The 14,480-nt window shown below is 44.0% G+C and overlaps 1 protein-coding gene across 4 annotated transcripts in view; it reads right to left on the bottom strand.

The window, feature by feature from the left end:
- Nucleotides 1-5,087, bottom strand: part of Mpp6 (membrane palmitoylated protein 6) — an 86,838-nt gene extending 81,751 nt beyond the window's left edge. For 2 of the 4 annotated variants that reach the window (XM_021189920.2, XM_021189921.2), the window contains exon 1: nt 4,931-5,087. The gene's annotated coding sequence lies outside the window, so the exon portion shown is untranslated. Of the gene's footprint in view, nt 1-4,270; nt 4,469-4,930 lie in introns of those variants that run through there. The other 2 variants (XM_029534954.1, XM_029534953.1) reach the window with 2 other exon arrangements.
- Nucleotides 5,088-14,480: the final 9,393 nt, after the last annotated feature.

Below are 14,480 nucleotides of genomic sequence, written 5' to 3'. Positions count from 1 at the left end.
TCAACTACATCTAATTTTAATACTTTATACTTCTGTAACAATGTGAGAAAACTGGATAAGCTCCATCCTCTTTAAAACCATTAGCAGAACTTCTTAGATCTGTGAATTTGATGTATAAAAATGGTATATAATAGGTTTTTTTTTTTTTTTTTTTTTTTTTTTTGGTTTGTTTAGTTTTTTAAGCAGGATCTCACTGTATAGTTTTGGTGGCCTTGATTTCCTGAGTGCTAAATTTACAGACATGTGTTGCCACACCCAATACTCAGTTTTAATTTATACTTGTATTACATATGAGTTCGAAAGTCTTAACATATGCATAAAATAATTTGAATTTCCTATTTTCAGATTCTATCCATGGCTTTTGCCTACTTGGTATTAAAATCTTTTGTTTGTTGGTTAGTAAATATCCTTTACATATTAAGGAAGTCTTGTTTTTTTCTTTTCTTTTTCTTTTTTAAAAGATTTATTTTATGTATGTGAGTACACCATTTCTCTCTTCAGACACCCCAGAAGAGAGCATCAGATACAATTACAGACAGTTGTTAGCCGCCATGTGGATTCTGAGAATTGAACTCAGGATCTCTGGAAGAGCAGTTGGTGCCCTTAACTGTTGAGCCATCTTTCCAGCCTGGAAGTCTTTTGTCTTCAGTAGAAATCCAAGCATTTCCCCAGTTTCTTTATTATCATCATTTTTATTATTTCATAATATACCGATTCTTTCATACATATATCATTCAATTCTTCTCATTAAGTGTAATTCTTTTGTATATCCCTAGTAGAATGCTTTTCATATATATGGAACTGAAGATTAAATTAAAGGGTAAAGATAAAACTGCTTTTGGAATGACTGAGCATAGATTTTATCATGGGGTGTCTACTGGGAACACACACGGTTACAATAAATACAACCAAATTCCGGTAGTGTAAGCCAGTCTGCCAAACAAAGGGCAACCAGTACTGACAACTGTCTCTAGTTGTCTGAGCAGGGACTGTAACATTACAGAAGCTGCCGGTGGGATACTTCTACTAAGAGGAACAGAAAGTGCTCCTCTGTAGCCAGAGCAGAGCAACAGGAGCTGCAGGAGGAATGATAGGGAACCTATCAACAGGAAGTCTAAAAGAAAAGCCAGAATATGACAAGCTGAGTGACATGCACAAGATAGCAAAGAGTGGGGAAAAATCTGAAAATAAGCTAAAAAGTGAAACAAAACCACAAAACAAACAAAACCTACTCACTGTATTATCTTCTATTTCAATTTCCATTCTACCTTAAATCTGTGATAACTTCAAAGGGGAGGCCTTTTGAAATTACCATCCCCAGGTATTTAAAACAATACTCAAGTATCAGAGGAAGCTAGCAACAAATGAACATTTCTAAATAAGCAGAATATGTCTCTTCTGGTATGCTACACTGAAAAACAAACAAACAAACACACAAGCGGGGCTGAGCATTAAAAGCACTCACTTCTCTTCCAGGACTAAGGTACAGCTCTCAGCACCCATATGCGGCACCTCACAACCACCTATAAGCATGCCTTCAATGGCTCCAATGGCTTCTCCTAACCTCCATGGGCAACACGTATATGTGGTATACAGGCATACACTCAGGCACACCCATACACATACAAAATACTTTTTTTTAAAGGAAAGATGAATTTCAGGACAAAAGTTTCCTTTAAAAAAAAAAAAAAAAGAAGCAATTTAGAAGATGGGAAGTACTCCAAATTGTTCGTCATTATGTGATGAATGTACCATGCAGAAAATTTGAGAAAGGTCTTCGAGTTATTCTATCATAATTAAGGGAGGCCATAAGTTACCTTCTCTCTGACTTGCTAAAATGCATTTTACTTTGTTTAACTGAGTGCACGTTCTGAAATGGCCATAACAAAGTTAAATATTGTCAGAAAAAGAGAATGTATAAATCTGACTTTATTATACTACATAAGAATAATCATAATTTAATGGTCAACAGAAGACCACCTGTTCTCTGCACAAACATGAACACAGATTTAACTACAAGAGATGCTTTGATATCTCCTCCTCTAAAAGTTTTAAAAAGGAGCCCAATCTGCTTTTAAAAGGTTTGGAATTAGTATATTTTATACAAGAGTGATGATCTCCCCAGACCCTTCAACACAACTAATATCTGTGTACATCAAGCCTGCACCACTTCTAAGATTAATGCCAGTAAAATCAGATCTCTGAAAGCACACATGAATCCAAGGTTTCATGGTTAGTTAGCCTATGCAGTAGTCCAAAAAGTACGAAGTTAGTAAGTCTATGAGGAGAGATACTTTGTGAGTGGAGTGTGAGTTAAAGAAGAAGTCATCACACACACTGGAGGCCCAGTTCTCAATGCAGGCTCCTTAGCTGCCGTTCCAGCAGTTTGGCAAAGTGCCCAGGACTATTAGCAGCCAGAGCACGCAGAGCAGGGATCCTGTTGAGATGAACTGCAAAGGCTCCCCCAAGTGGTCACAAACAAATGACAGCTGCCTGCCGCGGCTTTGACTCCAACCAAAAATACTTTAAGTAAAGCTGGTGCCTATAATTAGAGAAAAATGTAATCAAATACTAGTACCCCACACGAGAGTAGAGAGATCATCATGATTTAAGATTCCATGTTTATGAACACAGCACTATTTTGGAAGGAAAAAACTAACAGTAAAACAAAACTACAATAATTTTTCTCTATAGATTTTTCTAGGGATGACAGTTATCTCAAATAGATGAGTACTTTTCAAATCGGTTTGACCATCCCTAAATATCAGCATATCCTTGGTAACTACATTTACTTGAAGATAAGTTCTGATACAAATTTAGTTACATATCAAAGGAAAAACATGGAAAAATGAGAATTTATCAGCTTTACTACATAACCAACTTACAATTTACAGAAGTTCCCTTCTCACTAGTAATCCACATCGACTGTACATGACACAAACAATACAATCGGGTCTTCCTACCTTTCTCTGTATTTATTTTATTAGTGTTTTAACTGTCTGAGTCTTGGACTAGCTTGAGCTCTGTATTGTTTGCAACTCTCTCAGCAATGATTTGTAGATGTCACCCACTTCTGATAAAGCTCAGATGTCCAAAATGTGCAAAGCATTTAATAAAGCATCTGTTGTCTTCTGATAATCATCCATTATTCAGTGGTAAAGCTTATATAGGTACAGTATATAATCAAACAAGCAACACAATTTTAAAACATTATAAAACAGGTACCCAGGGTCTTGTGACTTTCTTTCTGTGTTGTTTTCAATCTCAAGTTTAAAGGGAAAGGAGAGAGAAGCAGCCCAGGCAGCCTTCTGACACAATTTCAGCTTCAGGGGGGAAAAAAATGAGCTTAGGGAAAAAGCAAATTGGTCCCTCAAATATTTAAAAAAAAAAAAAATTATAAAATCCAACAATTTTCCTGAAGAGGAGAAAAAGGATTGTCTTATATAGAGCTATCAAACTTAACTCTAACAGCTTGATATTTTTACCTCAAAACTTTGTGTGTGTGTGTGTGTGTGTGTGTGTGTGAATATTCCAAGGTGGAAATGAGATTCACTGCAATAATTTACAAGACACACACACACACACACCATGAGCCCGCACTCCTACATAGCCTGTAGTCTCCATAGGACAAAATAGAGCAACTCAAAGTGTAACCATTTGTGCATTATGTAACCCTAATTTGGAATAAAAGAAACATGAGCCTTATAGAGCAATATATGTATGTAACAATAATTTAATAATTTAAATACACGAAAGCTTTAAGAAACAAAAGACCTCAAAATGAAACAACCCCCAAAGTTATTTGTTTACAGAGCAATAAGGCCTCTAACCACAAAACTGCAATCAGGCCTAGTAGTTTATCATAACTACACAGCCCATGTCTGGTGACTTGTCTGACCAGTGTACCAAAACTATCTTAGCCTTGGTTAAGGGTAAATTACCTTGCCGAACACATGAGACGTATGTAAGTTTCCAAAAGAGAAATAATGACCTGAAACACTACATGGGAAGAAATGGCTGCTAACTCATATTCCAAGTGAAGACCAATTTAACGCACCCCGAATGCTGTCAGCTATATTACAAGGAACCCCATTCAGGAGGGCTAAAGTAAAATTCCAAGAATTCCCAGAGGCGTAGGAAAAGAGTAAAAGCATGGCTAGCCTGACCTTAACCGGCTGCTTTTTGAGTAATGCGGAGAATTTTCTGAGCCTTGCCTACAGCCTTGAGTCTCTTCCTCACCCTCCTCCTCCCCACCTACACAAATACTCACCCCAGAAAAGGGGAGTTTAATGAATGTTATCTCGAGCTGCGATCCCAGGAACTGGTACCTTGAGAATAAACTCCCAATAAAGTGTTAAAAAAAAAAAAGAGCCCCCCCGCAAGAAAAATAACCAAAGACGCCCCAACCAATCCACAAGCTGTCACCGCGCTGTCCGATCTTCCATCTACTCCTCTCCGGCCTGCCGTCCGGCCAAAATAGAAGGGGGGGGAGAGAAGGCAGGCACCTTTCTGCTTTCAGGCAAATGTGTCTTGGCTCCGAGAGCACGCGCTGAGCGGCGACCGCCCCCGCAGAGGCGTGTGCTCGCCCACCGCCACTTTAGCCAAACAACTGGAACCTCGTGGCTCGGAAGTGGCAGCAGGAGTTGCAGCAAGCCGCCTCCCCGGGATCTCAGAGCCCCCAAAGGTGTCAGTCCCAGCCGCCAGCCCGCTCGCTCGCCCGCTCCGGTCCACGCCGAGACGCCCGCGCCGCAGAGGGAAGCGGCCGGCCCCGCCCGGAAGGGGCGGCCCGCGGGGGACGCGTGGGGCGAGGGGCGCGCGAGGGACACGCCGCGGCTCCCGCGCCCAGGTGGCAGGGGCGGGGCCCGCGTGGCGCCGCCAGGCTGGGGCGCCCGGGCCGGCCGTTACCGCACCGCGTGGGGCCGCCACTCACCGGCTCGCACCTCGGCCGCCTCCGCGCCGCCGCTCCACTCATCAGCCGCGGGCGCCGCGCAGCCCCATCTACCGACTCAGGGGCTCGCGGTCGGGCGGGCGACTCCCGCCGTCCCCGCCGGCCTCGCCCTCCGCCCGGTTCCGGGCGCTGCCGCTGCCCGCCGGCCCGCGCGGCCAGCCTCTCTCAGCCGCTCCGCTCCCGCCGTCGCCGCCGGGGCGCGCTCCTCCCGGCCTCGCGCGTGCGCCGGACGCGGCGGAGCGCGCGGACTCGTGCGCGCGGAGGATTCCCCCCCCTCCCCCGCCAGCCCCCGCCCAGCCCGGCCCCGCCCCTCGGTTGTGGCCTGGCCGCCAGGTGCTGCCACCAGAGGGCCCCGCGGGCGGGTCCCTTAGGGTCGCCCTGGCCCAGCGCGCGTCCTCTACGTTCTGTGGGAGAGGAGCGGGAACCGGCCGAGAGCGGCTTACAGCACAAAGGAGACGCGAGAGTCCTGGAGCCCGCGCCCGCCACTCTTCATACAGCCCTGACTCGGAGGTGGACTTGAAGGGGGACTGAATTTTCTCCCCGAGGCCCAACCGGAGGCTATGGTTCACACCCCGCAAATGAAAGGACACTAGCTTCTTTCAGAGTGCCAGGGCTCGGGCGGGATCGTGAAGCGGGCTTAGCCAGACCCTCCCAAACATCTGGCTTTCCCAGACCTGGAAGGAGGTGGATGGAGTACGGTGCCTCCAGCCGTGACCCGCGACCCTGCGCGGCGTGGGATGATTGCTGATGGGTGCCCTCTCAGAAAGTGTCCTTTTGACGGGCGTGTAGCTTTAATTTTTTTTTTAAAAAAAAAAAGCTAAAAGGAACTGAACATTGCAACGTAGCAAACGCTTCTGGCTAGAACTTACAGTAGCAGTGCGAGAGCTTCCAATCCCTTCTGAGATCTCTCTGCAAGCCCTCAGACCTGTGCTGTGGGCTCTCGCAGATGCTGTCATAGTCTCCCTGAATTTGAAGCAAGTAGTACGTGTTCTTCCAGTGGAGCAACATGTCTCCTCAGTAGATGTAGAAAGTGCAACTAAAACTTCTCCTGTGACCATCTATCTGGTGGCTTCCTCTGCGTAGCCTCTCCTAGCTTCTGAGCACCTTGCATAGCCCCTCCACAGACTGGTGACCAGATTCAGAGATGGGCTTCTGAGATGTAATGCACTGCCTACTCTGTGGATGTAGCTGGCATGGAAGGGAGGGGGGTGGAACTCTGATTCTGTGTCTTAAGAGGGCCCCAGTGAGTTTTGTCTTTAGCGTCAACCAAGCATCAAAGATTAATTTGCTCTGCCATGAGGATCATTAATTTTGCAAACCAACATGTAGGGGAACTTTGTAGAGCGTTAATTTAGAACCCTTTTTCCTGGAACAGCAAACCTGAGAAAAGGAAATTGGAAGCAATTAAGAAAAGTGGAATGTGCCGAGGAGCACGGAGTAACTTTGGGTAGGTATTGTGGTCCCCTATAACCAAGCTTGCCTTGTGAAATGAGACCAAGTGGGCTCAGTGCCCAAAGGTGAGAAGTAAGGCATAGGCAGAGGGTAGGTACCATAGTTTGACCTCTCACGGTGGTGTGGACTCTTTGGGGTTTTCTTACTTTTCTGGATACTCAGTGGCTCCTTCCTACAGCACTCTACCCCAGACCTGTAAACCTTTAGACAGTCGCCCTTCCAATTCCCACTTCACCAGACTTTTCTAGCCAGTATTGTAGCTGCTCAGTAGAGGGAGAGAAAGTGACTGCCATTTCTGGATCTGCTATTCCGTATACTGTACCTTTATTCTTTTAAAGGTCCAGTGGAAACTGTGTACTAGCCTGCCACACTCTACTTGGTCCCTACGAACAGGAGGAAATTGGCTGAAGGAGTTTTGAGGAGGAAGTAGAGAATCTCTGTCAAATCGCACGTAGACGACAGGCATCTGATCCTTACAGAGGCTGATCACTGTTGCAACCCATCCTGAGGGTCAGAGAAATGACTTCGCTTCCGTGGCTGTCCTCAGTCACTCCTTCCCTAGGAGTTCTTGCCAATAAAGGTTTCTGTCGGTGTCTGTTTTATCAAACACTCCTGTACCAGTTATACCATGAAGCAGTACTTCTTGTTATAAATAATAGCCCACCTTGTGACATTCTGCCTTCTTCTAAACCGGAAAAGTGGGACATGCCAGAGTCCATTGAAAATGATCTGCCTTGCACATGGAAACCCCTGCCCTTGCTTGCCAGCTCATCTTTCTGAGAGAATATCATCCCTGAAACACCACCCATCCATTTCCCGCACCTGTTACAAAGCTTCATTCCAGGGAAAGAGACAGTTATGGTTGAAAATGGCATTGCATCTTTCTCTTCAGTGTTCTTGATGGCCTGACTTCCCTCTTCCTTCAAGGTTAATCGGTTAATCTCAACGCTAAAGTCTAAATGGATCATAATTTCACTACATCCTAGCTGTAGTTCAACAAAAAAAATCAGAATTTTTAAAATCCCAACATCTATGAGTTAGCTTTTATTTTCCTCCCTCAAATATAAATATGTTGAGATTGGAACGGCAGCTCAGTGATTAAGAGCAATTCTTGCTGCTATTTCATGGGACCTGGGTTGGATTCCCAGCACCCACATGGCAGCTCACAATCATCTGTAACTCCAATTCCAGGTGATTTGACACACTTTTCTGGTCTCTGAGAGCACCCAGAATGCATGTGATTCTCCTACATAAAATATAGATAAAATAGCCATAAAATACACAAAAATAAAATAAGAATACTTAAGTGTATTAGTAAAACTTTATATGATGGTGTTGTCTCCTTTGACCAAATGTGCTCTTACAGAAACAGGAATTTTTCTAACAGCAAGAGCCCCCAAATGTTAAAAAATAAATAAATAAAAATAAAAATCACATCCTATGTGCTCATTTTCCAAGTGATCCATCATAAGAACTACTGTGTTCTTAGAGGATAGCTTTGTGAAAAATTGCAACTGACAAGCATCACCCAGCCTGAGCAAGGCTCCCCCCAGAATAGTTTACTTTCAGTCTTTTATCTCCGTACACAAGGCTAGGCTGGTCTCCCCAGTTTCAGCTTTCTTGCTAACCTTTCTAATTCTGGCCTGTTCTATACCTGCTTACAGGTTGCCCTACACTCAGAGAAATGTATGCCATTTTGACTATCAGAATCACCCTAAGACTTTAACAACAAAGAGAAGACCAAACACAAAATACCACTCATGCCTGGGTCCTTCCCTAGATGTACTGACCTAGGGTACAGCGCGGGTAACACTGTGTTTCCGGGCTCTCCAGGTAGTTACACGGTACATCAGAGGTAGGAACTGTGGAGATGAGTCATCTCCCAGGAAACACTTCCATGGTCTCTTCACAACCCTGGGTGGCTCCAAATTATCTCAAGTAATCAAATTAAAATACCTAATCCTGTGCTCTAAGACTCTTTGCCAACTGACTAGAATAGTCTCCTTTCAAAACAGCTTAAATTTATCTCCTTTCTAAAGCTTCCCCAGATTAGTCTCACCTGGCTGCCTGGAGATCTCCAGGTTCCCAAATCTCTCAGCATTCCAACAGCACTGCTTCACAAAGCCTAGGACCACAGTTGACTGTGAATAATGTTGTTTTAACCTTGCTTACATAGATAGCTGTCAGGGCCTTTTCTTGTAATTTTAATCTCCCTGAAGTCTCACTGGCCAACAATCCAAAATAAACAAACTGTGTTCTTAGCAGAATCTTCTCCTGAACTAGCGACTAAAGAAAACAGTAGCAGTTCATATTTTCTAAAGAACCATTACAATTAAAACCATCAACTTTAAGAACTGAAACGCTTGGTTTTTTTTCTTTCTTACAAAAGAATGTATTGTGTGTGTATGTATGTATGTATGTATACATGTATATGTGTGTCATTCATGTATTTTAGACATTGGAGTTTGATTTTTATGCCCACCTCTCTACTGAAATTACTCTTTACCCCCTCACCATCGACAATTTCATTCATATACCTGTTTACTTACTCACACATTTATTGTTGGAAAGTGCTGGGAATAAAATATTAGCATCAGCTCCTACCTGATGATGCAGAATACTGTGCTATTAAAATACCACATAGCTCATCTATCAGGCATCTTAACAGAAGCCAGTAAGATTCTATAAGGCACCAGGAGGTCTTGCTTGGATCCTGTTCATTCAGTTGACCTCTAGGCATTTTTTAAGGGCTTGCTCCTACCCTGGCTCTCTGAGCCTCTCTCCACCTTCGCTGATTCTGTATAAACAGGCAATCCTACGTTTCTGGCTGTTGTGTCTCTGAGAGCTCCAGGGCTTATCTTCTCCCACTCCTTAAACACACAGGTTCTACCGAGGGCAGGGAGGATTTCTGAGGGAAAGTGTAGAACTTAGGATACTAGAGTCTGCCGCTCCCAGGCTTCCATCCATCTCCTCTCCCTTCAGGCTTGTTTTCCACTCCATATTGAGATTTGAGTATCTCCATCTGGATAAGCCAATCACAGTTCCAATTAACATGACTAAAATAAATTTGCTACTTCTTGCCACCCTCGTTTATCCCCTTTCCTAGTGTCCCTGCCCTGCATTTCTCTCATAACCTCCCACAGGCTCCCCTATCAGGCACACATTTAGGCTGCACCAGCCCTCCTGAGGCCCACAAGCATCTACAGGAAAGAAGTCTTTTGTCTATCTCCTCTGGCTCCCAACTCTTCCTGCCTCAAGGACTCCTGGCCCTAAGTCACCTGTACACAGAGGTCAGCCATTTCATCCCTCTCTATTTACTCCCTACGGGTCCTTGAGCCTAAAGCCAGTTGCGATGGTCAAGGTTCCCATCTGCATGTTGGTCACTCCAACTCTGCAGCACTGTATTTCTGGCCTGGGCATTTTGTATGTCTTCCCCTATCTCTGCTGGTCAAAATCCAGACTTTTATGCCCGCCTCCCCCTCCTCTTCTTTGAAATCTCTTTACATCACCACAAACAGAGGTAAGGGTCCTCCTTTGAGTTTCTACAAGACTTTGATTGCTTCTTCTAGCCCCCCTTCTAGTCTGCTTTATAAAAGCCTCAAATTATGTTCAAATATTTACCTTCAGTTTTCCCCTCTATTATCCAGGCTCCAAGCCTATCTTGCTTAAAGATGAGAGTCCAGGATGCTGTGCACAAGAAGGCCTGCAGCATTTGCCACTACGCTCTATGTAGTAGGTGATTATTTATTGGAAAGTTGTTAGGTGGTAGACAACAACTTAAGAATACTAAGTGAAAAAGAGAAGTTGCTACTTATACTTAATGCTTACTCCTGAATATGCAAGGGACAGTTGAGGAGGACAACCAGACTTAAGATATGGAGCCTAATAAAGCTGCTTGAGTTTATCCTGTGTGGACATCTAATTAATCCCTTTGAGTTCTCTTTTCAAGTCGGCTTTTTTTTTTTTCTTCTTCTTCTTTTTTTTTTTTTTTTTTCCGAGACAGGGTTTCTCTGTGTAGCCCTGGCTGTCCTGGAACTCACTGTGTAGACCATGCTGGCCTCGAACTCAGAAATCTGCCTGCCTCTGCCTCCTGAGTGCTGGGATTAAAGGCGTGAGCCACCACTCCCCCGGCCTCAAGTCGGCTTTTAAGTCCCACTACTCCCCTTTATCTATGAACTGTATAAGGGGAACATAACTACCCTACTAGGGTATAAAAATGATCTTTAACTGGCATGAAAATGGAAATAAAAAAAATTACAAAAACCTGTAAGCATCAACAGGCCTGTGTATAGAGCCCTGACCTCACTGGAGCATCAACAGGCCTGTGTATAGTGTCCTGACCTCACTGGAGAAACCTGGAGGCACAGAGGCCTATAGGGCAGAGGAGGTCCCGAAGAGAGTTAGACATGGTAGACAAAAAGAGTCTTTTGTTTTTTAATTTTTTATTAGATATTTTCTTCATTTACATTTCAAATGCTATCCCAAAAGTCCCCTATACCCTCCCTCCTCCCTGCTCCCCTACCCACCCACTTCCCCTTCTTGGCCCTGGCATTCCCCTGTACTGGGGCATATAAAGTTTGCAAAACTAAGGGGCCTCTCTTCCCAATGATGGCTGACTAGACCATCTTCTGCTACATATGCAGCTAGAGACACGAGCTCTGGGGGTACTGGTTAGTTCATATTGTTGTTCTTCCACCTATAGGTTTGCAGACCCCTTCAGCTCCTTGGGTACTTTCTCTAGCTCCTTCATTGGGGACCCTGAGTTCCATCCAATAGATGACTGTGAGCATCCACTTCTATATTTGACAGGCACTGGCATAGCCTCACACGAGACAGCTATATCAGGGTCCTTTCAGCAAAATCTTGCTGGCATGTGCAATAGTGTCTGCATTTGGTGGCTGATAATGGGATGGATCCCCGGGTAGGGTAGTCTCTGAGTGGTCCATCCTTTCGTCTTAGCTCCAAACTTTGTCTCTGTAACTCCTTACATGCGTATTTTGTTCCCTATTCTAAGGAGGAATGAAGTATCTACATGTTGGTCTTCCCTCTTCTTGATTTTCTTGTGTTTTGGAAATTGTATGTTGGGTATTCTAAGTTTCTGGGCTAATATCCACTTATCAGTGAGTGTGTATTAAGTGACTTCTTTTGTGTTTGGGTTACCTCACTCAGGATGATATCCTCCAAAAAAGAGTCTTGATAGTGATAAAGCATCAAAGTACAAACAAGGTCACACCATGGAGCTGACGTGCTCTTCCAGAGACTCTGGGGGGTGAGGCACCAGGAGGCTGAAGGCAAGTCTTGAAGAAGCACAGTAGAGAATGAAGGCATTTGTCAAATAACTGACTGATGGGTCAGGATGAGGGGACAGAAACAAAGGTGGAAGTGTGTGTGTGTGTGTGTGTGTGTATGTGTGTGTGTGCAGTAGTAGTAGTAATAGGATATGGCCAGGCTGTTCAGAATCCGGACAGTTTGTGGCCCAAAATACGCATGTAAGGAGTTACAGAGACAAAGTTTGGAGCTAAGACGAAAGGATGGACCACTCAGAGACTACCCTACCCGGGGATCCATCCCANTCTTCTTGATTTTCTTGTGTTTTGGAAATTGTATGTTGGGTATTCTAAGTTTCTGGGCTAATATCCACTTATCAGTGAGTGTGTATTAAGTGACTTCTTTTGTGTTTGGGTTACCTCACTCAGGATGATATCCTCCAAAAAAGAGTCTTGATAGTGATAAAGCATCAAAGTACAAACAAGGTCACACCATGGAGCTGACGTGCTCTTCCAGAGACTCTGGGGGGTGAGGCACCAGGAGGCTGAAGGCAAGTCTTGAAGAAGCACAGTAGAGAATGAAGGCATTTGTCAAATAACTGACTGATGGGTCAGGATGAGGGGACAGAAACAAAGGTGGAAGTGTGTGTGTGTGTGTGTGTGTGTATGTGTGTGTGTGCAGTAGTAGTAGTAATAGGATATGGCCAGGCTGTTCAGAATCCGGACAGTTTGTGGCCCAAAATACGCATGTAAGGAGTTACAGAGACAAAGTTTGGAGCTAAGACGAAAGGATGGACCACTCAGAGACTACCCTACCCGGGGATCCATCCCATTTTATGCTTCTCAGAGCATTCCTTCTGATTGGGGTGTCACATGCCTAAATTACAAGCACTTAGGAAGCTGATACAGGAAGACCTTTAGTTTTTTTGTTTTTGTTTTGTTTTTTTCTTTTATCCAGCTTCAACTATTCAGTGAGTCCCAGCCAAACTTGGGTTACACAGTGAGACCTCACCTCAGCAAAACAACAACAACAACAACACAACAAACAAACCAAAAGGTAGAACAGCCTGTTGCCCCACTGACATCATTACACTCCCCCTTTTACAGTGAGGAGGTGGAGGCCAAGGGGTTAGATTCACCTGCACAGGTTCTAGCCCAAGGCAGTGTGGGAGGCGGTGCTGGGAAAACCCTCTGGGTCTCACATTGCAAATGCAGAGTGCTTTGTAAATCTCAGGCCAACTCAACTGGAAAGAATTATAGTACAAGTCACACAATGGCAGGCTCTCTGTAACATGTTATTTAACTCAGATTCATCATCATGATCTGCACACTCATCTTGTACAAAACTGGATAAAGTCGCTTGGGTTTTGATGCTGCAGTAGAACTACATGGATGATACCAAAGTGCAAATTTTTCTAAACTGTTCTTTTCAAAAATAAAAAAGAAATAAAATGAATAATTTTAAATAACAATAAAAAATAATTTTAGGTTTTTTTTTTTTAATTGAAGTGTTGGGGACTGAAGCCAGGATCCTCAATATATTGGGCTTTACCTCTGTGTGCTGTGTACCCCCACCCTCAAATGTGTGCTTGCAGGCACATGCCAAGGCAAGTGGTGGAGGCAGAGGACAACTTTGTGGAGTTGCTTCTCTCCTTCCACCTTTATAGAACTCAGAGCGACTTCATAGCAAGTGCTTGCTTTTGTCTGCTGGACCATCTTGCTGCTCCCCCAAACCAGAAGTTTTCAAAGTTTCTGTTACTCAGTAGGATGTGGCCAGTGTTTAAGGGTCCACACATTGTACTAAAGATAGTCTTGTGCCCACATTAACGTAGCCACACCCAGTAACAGCTGAGACTGTCCTTCAGGGCTGCTTTGTCATCAACAGTTTGTTCTGCCCACATCTGTCCACTCCTGGCTCCTTTCTTCCACTGGTGTCCATTCAAGGCCACTTACTAATATACACAGCAAACTGTCTTAGAATCAGTTACCCAGAGAACCTGACAGGTACAGAGAAAAAGCGACCCTTTCAATTCAATCTTTTCTCTGTCTTAGGGAGGAAACGTAATTGACAGCATAGTACAATTGTCCTAGGGAGATATCTGGCTAATTTGATCTATTTATTTGTTATATAATCTCAATGTTTTTGTTTATGCATTACTTGAATGTCTCCTATATGAATAGATGTTCACTTTACAGGTCTCTGAGGAATTCATCAAGGAACAAAAACTGCTGATTCAGAACAGGAAACCTGTCTTAGCCCCTTTGTACAACCCTATCTAAGGCATTTTAGGTTAAGTTGTTTATAAGCAGATAATTCTTTTCTCACCTTTCTGGAAGCTGGAAAGTTCAACATAAATCAGTCTACTCTTTGATTTGGTGTCTAGAAATGTCTCTTCACTTTGAAGATGACACCTTGTCACCATGTCCTCACACAGAAGAGAAGACCAAGGACTTCCTCCAGGCTTTTACAAGGGGACTAATCCCATTCATGTGGACTCCATTCTCTGATCCTCGTCACTTTTTGTTGTGGACACACATCCAAGCCACTTGGGGGTATGTGTCCATAGGAACTTTGCAGGAGCACATGCATTTAAATAGTAAAGAGTTTGTAGCACATAACAAACTTGTATTTAAATACTGCTTGTATTTAGCAGATAATAAGTTCTTTCTGCTGAGACCGTTGTAACCTGTCTCATCCCCTGGAGGACTGTTTCTCATCACTTGTTGCTTTAAAGTTTGCCTGGGATGCTGGTGACAATACCCTTTTCCTTAAGTCATCGGAGTGACCATTTGACCCATATCTGGCCAGTCAG

The sequence above is a fragment of the Mus pahari genome, chromosome 2 (assembly GCF_900095145.1).
Source record: "Mus pahari chromosome 2, PAHARI_EIJ_v1.1, whole genome shotgun sequence".
Taxonomy (NCBI): Eukaryota; Metazoa; Chordata; class Mammalia; order Rodentia; family Muridae; genus Mus; species Mus pahari.
This window is presented reverse-complemented; position numbering and strand designations above follow the sequence as displayed.